The sequence below is a fragment of the Salvelinus sp. IW2-2015 genome, linkage group LG32 (assembly GCF_002910315.2).
Source record: "Salvelinus sp. IW2-2015 linkage group LG32, ASM291031v2, whole genome shotgun sequence".
Classification (NCBI taxonomy): Eukaryota; Metazoa; Chordata; class Actinopteri; order Salmoniformes; family Salmonidae; genus Salvelinus; species Salvelinus sp. IW2-2015.
Window position 1 is genome coordinate 20,239,692 of NC_036871.1, and position 7,823 is coordinate 20,247,514.

The following is a 7,823-nucleotide window of genomic DNA, read 5'->3' on the forward strand; positions in this document are numbered from 1 at the left end:
AACATTTCCCCCACTTCTCAGTGCTGTCTCGTAGAGGAGGCTGGGAATGGTAATAATTTCTTTGTGATCAACAAACAGTATGAGAGTAGATATGGATATTTATTCAACAGAGTTGGTCCCCATTAAGATAACTTGATATTTAAACTATTTCCACTCTTCATATTTCCGTTATTCATGAGCTGACCTTCTATCTGTATAAATCAATTCAGTTTTGACGAATATAGGAGATACAGTGCCTTGGGAAAGTATTCAGACCCCTTGACTTTAAAGCCTTATTCTAAAATTGAATAAATCAAATACAAATTACATAACTATTCAGACCCTTTGCTATGAGACTCAAAATTGAGCTCAGATGCATCCTGTTTCCATTGATCATCCTTGAGATGTTTCTACAACTTGATTGGAGTCCACCTGAGGGTAAATTGGAGTTTGCCAAATTGGAGTTTGCCAAAAGGCACCTAAAGACTCCGACCACGAGAAACAAGATGCTCTGGTCTAATGAAACCAAGATTGAACTCTTTGGAAAGGGAAAGGGAAAGGGAAAGGGGTATACCTAGTCAGTTGTACAACTGAATGCCTTCAACTGAAATGGGTCTTCCAAATTTAACCCCTCGCCTGAATGCCAAGCATCACATCTGGAGGAAACCTGGTACCATCCCCATGGTGAAGCATGATGGTGGCAGCATCGTGCTGTGGGGATTTCTTTCAGTGGCAGGGCCGTGGAAAATAGTCAGGATCGAGGCAAAGATTAAGGGAGCAAAGTACAGAGAGATCCTTGATGAAAACCTGCTCCAGAGGGCTCAGGACCTTCACCTTCCAACAGGACAATGACCCTAAGCACACAGCCAAGACAACGCAGGAGTGGCTTCGGGACAAGTCTCTGAATGTCCTTGAGTGACCCAGCCAGAACTCGGACTTGAACCAGATCAAACATATCTGGAGAGACCTGTAAATAGCTGTGCAGCAATGCTCCCCATCCAACTTGACAGAGCTTGAGAGGACCTGCAGAGAAGAATGGGAGAAACTCCCCAAATACAAGTGTGCCAAGCTTATAGCGTCATAACCAAGATGACTCGATACTGTAATCTCTGCCAAAGGTGCTTCAACATAGTACTGAATAAAGGGTCTGAATACTTATGTAAATATGATATTTCAGTTTTTTATTTCTAATAAGTTCTAAAAAACGTTTTTTGCTTGGTCATTATGGGGTATTGTGTGTAGATTGATGAAAAAAATACAAAATGTAATCTATTTTAGAATAAGGCTGTAACTTAACAAAATGTGGAAAAAGTCAAGGGGTCTGAATACTTTCCGAAGGCACTGTATTCTGTCATTTGTTGAAGGAGGTTATCTAGCAAGCTTAGCAACTTTGGTCATTTGACTTTTGTTTGACTGGCGTTAAACAAATTTTGTATGATTCGACGATGAGTCCTAAGCGCTCTGTGTCGAGATAGCCTTACTGCTGAAATGCGCTGAATTAATTGAGGAACATAATAACGCTCAGAATTTATGAATGGCCTGTTTTGCAACTCACAACAATGTCATTGGCGATCAAAGATAGTTACTCTATCATTACAAAATAACAGTTTAATTTGCTCTGAAATCTTTACATAGTGTCCTAATCAAGCCGACAAGGTGGCACAGCACCCCTCTTATTTTGGGAAAACCCTGGCATAGTGACAATATCTTGGTTTTAAACGCTTTTAAAATGTCACATTTATGCAGTATTTCCTAGGACTCTCGGGATAACATAAATTATTCCCAATATTGAAACTTGGTAGATTTTCGTAAAATATTCATCCCTATTCGGTAATCCATCCAATTAAGAGTTTTAGCTTCATTGTCCAAATAAACACGTAGCGTAAGGAAGTATATATGAGAGAACAAATTATGCAAATAGATGGTTCCTTTAACATTGTATACTAGTATAAAGAAATCTACATCAATTAATATATCAATCAACACTAACAACCTCATCTACAGGCTGAAGTAATTGCATTGGTGTCTGCTGTGACATGTGCTGCTATCTGAGGCTTGCCCATGTAGTCACCTGAGGGATCTTGAAAATAAGTAGCCTAGCCAAAGAAGGCTGGTGGGAGGAGCAATAGGAGGACATGCTGGTTATAATGGCTGGAATGGAATCAATGGAACAGTATCATACACATCAAACATATGGAAACCATGTTTGACTCCGTTCCATTTATTCCATTCCAGCCATTACAATGAGCCCATTCTCCTATAGCTTCTCCCACCAGCTTCTTCTGAGCCTAACCTAAAAGTGATAAGCGCAATGGCATAGGTGTTATGGCATCATAAGCAGCCTACAACATCAGTGACTGTGTCAAGATGTTCAGAGATTGACATAATGGCTTAGATGCTGCTGGCTGTCAGACACAGGGTGAAGAGTTGATGTTTTTGATACTACTGGCTGCCTCAATGTTGCTGGACCTCAGGAAGAGTGGCTGCTGCCATTCTTAATAAATACAAATACAAACTGAACATTGCAACTGAAATATGTAGCAGTGTCCAATTTGAAAATACTTCCCTAGACACTGCTTTGAACATTATAGGAGAAATGATCCAGTTTGAAACAAAAAATCTAAACATGGCTCACTAAGCATCAAAGAAGAGAAAAACAGATGTAGAATCTTAAAAATGTTGAAAGAAACACACTGAGCCTCCCACTGGACACAGAAGTAGAATTGGCTGGAACATCAAAATGTCAACAAGTGTGCTCAAAATCAACAATTCTTTGTGCTGCCATTAATCCATCATCAGACCTACAGGAAGTGGAACCTCGGAGGACCTGAGCCCTAGGACCATGCCTCAGGACTACCTGGCATGATGACTCCTTGTTGTCCCAAGTCCACCTGGCCGTGCTGCTGCTCCAGTTTCAACTGTTCTGCCTGCGGCTATGGAACCCTGACCTGTTCACCGGCACAGCCAGAAGAGGACTGGCCACCCCTCATAGCCTGGTTCCTCTCTAGGTTTCTTCCTAGGTTTTGGCCTTTCTAGGGAGTTTTTCCTAGCCACTGTGCTTCTACACCTGCATTGCTTGCTGTTTGGGGTTTTAGGCTGGGTTTCTGTACAGCACTTTGATATATCAGCTGATGTAAGAAGGGCTATATAAATGAATTTAATTTGATTTTGATTTGATTTTGAGTAGCCAGCATGCTACTTTAAGTAAATGGCTAATGTTCCTTTGAATGGCTATCATTAGACTAAATTAAAATGGTTAGCATTAGCCTAAAAGAAAATGGCTAACATTAGTCTAAATGAAAATGAATAACATTAGCCCAAAGATTATGATAACTAACCAAGACAGGACAGCTGTGTCATTTACAATGGGAGCCAATGAAGCACAGTGGGCAGAAAAAGTAAGGAGGTGGGCAGAATCAAGCATGAACTAGCAAGATGTAATTGCATGTTTCCATTAGGGAATGCCTGCCTACTCTCTGATGAGCACTCCTAAACAACACAATTGTTTTAAACTTTGGCAAGGGGTCAAGTCTACAAAATGTAGCACAGTGCACTCTGTAACATATTCTTGTTTAATAATGATATTTTGTCAAATAACCCTTAGCATTAAGCTTCCACCCAATAGTAGAGTTCTCAGTGGCTCAAGATTTGTGAAAATGTAGTATCAGTAGGCTATGTGTTGGAAAAAACGATGTTGGCTATATTGCTAATGACTTACAGTAACTGTATAGCGAGAAATAACTCTGAAAATAAGGTCTATGGTAAACACAGGCTTAGGAGAACTTATATGTTTTGTGCCATGAGATAACCATCAGAATTTATGTAATGATAAAAAACACATACATTGCATAAAGGCATTGCATAAAGGCTTCATAATTCATAAAGGTAATGTTAACTGGCTGCTATTATCTCATAGAACAAGACGTTTAAGACGTCCTAAGCCTGTGTTAACCTCAGACCTTGTTTTATGTGTTTATTACAAAACCCTATTCTTTCCCGATTCATTTTCCACATAGGGATGGCTGAACGAACCAGAGGTAACTTATTCCTGGGGTTTAGGACTACAAGCTGGCAAGCTTTGTTAGTGCCACTCCATATTTCCACCATGTTTGCTGGGAGTCCTGTGTCTGCTATTAAACTCAGTGGGTGAAAAACTTGAGGTCAGAGTAGCCAGACCATAGAGATTCAGACAGCCTATGACTTCACAGCTATGGCCATTCAGCCCCATTGACTTTCTGTTAGTAATTACAGTAGTTGGCACTGTATCAGCAACCAGGAAATACAGTAGATCAGACCAGGGGGAAAGACCAGCGAGTCAATGACAGCCTTACAATAACCCACATCACAGGAGCATTATACAGCCCTGTGGAATGACCAGGCGCTGGCGCACACAGATCCTTAACAAGCTCCTTTATAGCTCACTGTCAAGGTTTTATTTGATGCTGGCCATTTTCAGACTTTTATTTGTCTTGGAGAAGATTCCAATGTGGCCATCTTCCAGCTCAGAAAAATGGCTGCAACGGACTTCTAAATCTCTGCAGGGCAGGAAAGGCAGGAACGATACACTAGTAAGCCTGAGGGTTCTCCTCAATGTTAATCCATGGTTGTGTCCCAAATGGCACCCTATTCCACCCTATAGGAAATAGGGTGCCATTTGGGATGCAATCCATGTGATGCGTGTCAGACATGTCAGATATGGCAGAGCCGTAGCAGGCTCAAAAGTGTCAAGAAAACAGTATCCTCAGTTCCGCGCTCAAAGATGGCATGGACACACAGGGGAATTACCTTCACATAACAAGGGATTAAAATAGACAAAATGTCTGTCCTCTTTTCAGCCTCCATTTTCTTTGCAGACTTGTCGACTAGCTGTGAAGTTTGATAGACTTCCAACCGGGATTGGCAGGAAAATACCTGAACAATTCCAGCATGCATTGCAGACTAGCAAGTAGTGCTCAGAGTAAACTTCAAACAGCTATTCAAATAGACTCTAACGGTTAACAATCCTTCTTTAATTAACCTGTCTCCATTCAGCTACACTGATTGAAGTGGATTTATCAAGTGAGAGATCAATAAGGGATAATAGCTTTCACCTGGATTCACCTGGTCAGTCTATGTCATGGATAGAGCAGGTGTCCTTAATGTTTTGTACACTCAGTGTAGATGCTCAACAGTGTTCCACTGGTTGGTAAAATTGAGCTTCCTCTACTCTTTGTTGAACCTTAAGCCTTGAGACAATTGAGACATGGATTGTGTATGTGTACCATTCAGAGGGTTAACGGGCAAGACAAAATATTTAAGTGCCTTTGAACAAGGTATGGTAGTAGGTGCCAGGCGCACCAGCTTGTGTCAAGAACTGCAATGCTGCTGGCTTTAGGAAAGTGTCCTTAATGTTTTGTACACTCAGTGTACTTATGGCATAAGAGGAGGTAGAAAGTGTYCCCTCACTCACTAACCAGAAATGCGTCAGACTGTGAATGCATTCAATCTCAGGTCCTCACAGTGACCTAATTTCCCTCCAAAATAATTGTGCAGGGAGGAGAGAAAGGAAGGGAAGCAAGCAAGGACAGATGTTGTGCAATGCCCCATATTCTCCTGAGACACATTAACCAACAGACAGACAAAAGGCAGTCTGCTCTTTTACGTTTCAAGTGGAATTGAATTGGACCAACAAGCCTGGGATGAGCTCAGAGCTCATGGTCTTTATGTGGTTGCAAACTTGCAACGTTTGTTGATTTTCCCTTTGCTTGTAGGCAGAAAAACCTGAAAGCAATTAGAGTAAGTCTGAGCTAAAACTCATATCCCACTGCTCTGTCTGTCGGTCCTGCCATCCAAACCACAAAAACCTTGATAAGGTTACAAGAGCCCAGAAGTCACTCCATTGGCCTTATGTAATGCTCGCATATTAGAAACCACCCCATTCATGGCTAGATGCAGGCAACGCTCTACATCTGTTGTTTGTTTTATCACTGCTTCCAAGTCAACTTTAAACCAGTACAGTAGCATATTCATCAAGTTGAGTGACCTGCAAGGACCGTACATAATGTCTATGAAGCCTACAACTGTTTATTTTCCTGGAAACTAAAATAGCACCTTCAATGAAAAGTTTTACATTAAAATAAAAACCTGTGTTAAGCTCATAGTAAGGACATCTAATAGCATTCTAAGATTTCAGCTATGTCCCTACTAGATATGTCTGGCTAGCTGAGGTATAACGTGTTAGTGGTTAGTCTCATGCTTGACTGCCCGGCAGTTCAGTCTGGTACCAGAGAGGCTGGAGTTTAGTCTGTGATGAGAAGGCAGGTTAATAGAAGGAATAGGAAAATGAATAGGAAAATGTATAATAAATGCAGGTTATTTTCCTTAAAAACTGAAACTATTCAAGAACTTTGTAAAATAAACAAGGAAATGGACCTTTAACCGTATTGGGTTTGATGCCTTAGTCACAACTCATGTCGTTTTTGGGGGTTGATGCAAAATATGAAAATAAATCTATCAACAGATTGCTTTTTGTTTCTTTCATTCATTTATTGTACTGTGTACCTTCTACTGAAAGAACGAATCATTTCATATCTTTGTTTAAAGGACTACTGTATGTTAACATCTCATTTGCTCTGATGAAAATCATGTTTCCTGATCATATGCTGTATCTTATGATGACTCCTGAAACAGGAGTAACATTGCAAATTATTTATTCCGTTGTACGTATTACTTTTTCGTTGTAATTACTCATTTCAGCAGTAAGTGTGAATCTCGTCTATACCTGCATTTGTTAGAAGAACATTAAACAAAATCATTGTGAAATATTAAACAGGTCATCCTATGAACAAAAATGGGTCAAATCAAATGCAAATCACTAATCAACCAAACTCACAATCACAACAAATTTGTATTCACATATTACAAAGCCTCTCAAAATCAATGTTGAATAATAAAACAATGATAACAGAAAGCAGTGTTTAACTTACCGTTGCAATTCCCTGTGACTCCGTCCTCTGAAAGCCTGAGAATCTGTCGCTCTATTGTTTCTCTCTCTGACACCTGTTGACCAGCTCAGAGCAGGAGTTTGAAAGGGCCCTTATAACCAATGCCTCTGTGGCTCCTGCAGCAACAGTCTTTCCTTCAAGTCGTTAAATTCCATCTCCGAAAGGCCTATGGCCAATGGGAAGTAGTTTGGGAGTGTCTCTTCTCTTGCTCCTCAATCATGGAATGGAGAGAGATAATGAGAGTCATTCCCTCTTCCTCAGTCTGGGGCTAATCACCTACATCAACATGACCCTCACTCATGTTGCCTCTCACCCCTTCACTACCATTTTTTTTTGTTTTATAAACTTTTTTATATGTTTTCTGTTACAATAGCAGCGGTRGAAGGAAATGAATCACTTGAGCAGGAGTAATATGTGCTGCAAGGCAACCAGAGAACGTTTGGATTTAGTGTTGAGCTCATGCCAAGAAAAATCCGGAATTCATTAAAAAAATAGATCTAGTCATATCTGTGACGTGAAATAAATTTCCCATCAGATTAGTCAACCTTTATTAGCCTATTTGAAGTGTGAATTTGGATTAAGAGATTATAGACTTTAGTTACAATATGATTTTATGCATCATCACATTAACTACTAAAACACTACATGTGGTCATCCTTACAAGGATTGATAGGTCTGAAATAAACAAAAGAAAACATATTTAATCGTTTATACATACTGTACATGGTTTGGCTTATGCATACAGCACCATTATGAAATATTCTTACCATTTGAAGAACAAGGAAAGACTGATATTTTTGTGAGAAAACAGCAGGCTAACACTTCTCCTAAGCTAGTACGAAACCACAAACACCACCATCA

At 40.1% G+C, this 7,823-nt stretch overlaps 1 protein-coding gene across 1 annotated transcript in view; it reads right to left on the reverse strand.

Moving 5' to 3' along the window:
• LOC111956838 (tenascin-N-like) overlaps positions 1 to 7,168 on the reverse strand; it is a 34,756-nt gene extending 27,588 nt beyond the window's left edge. The window contains 1 exon segment of the mRNA XM_070436726.1: positions 6,945 to 7,168. The gene's annotated coding sequence lies outside the window, so the exon portion shown is untranslated.
• Positions 7,169 to 7,823: the final 655 nt, after the last annotated feature.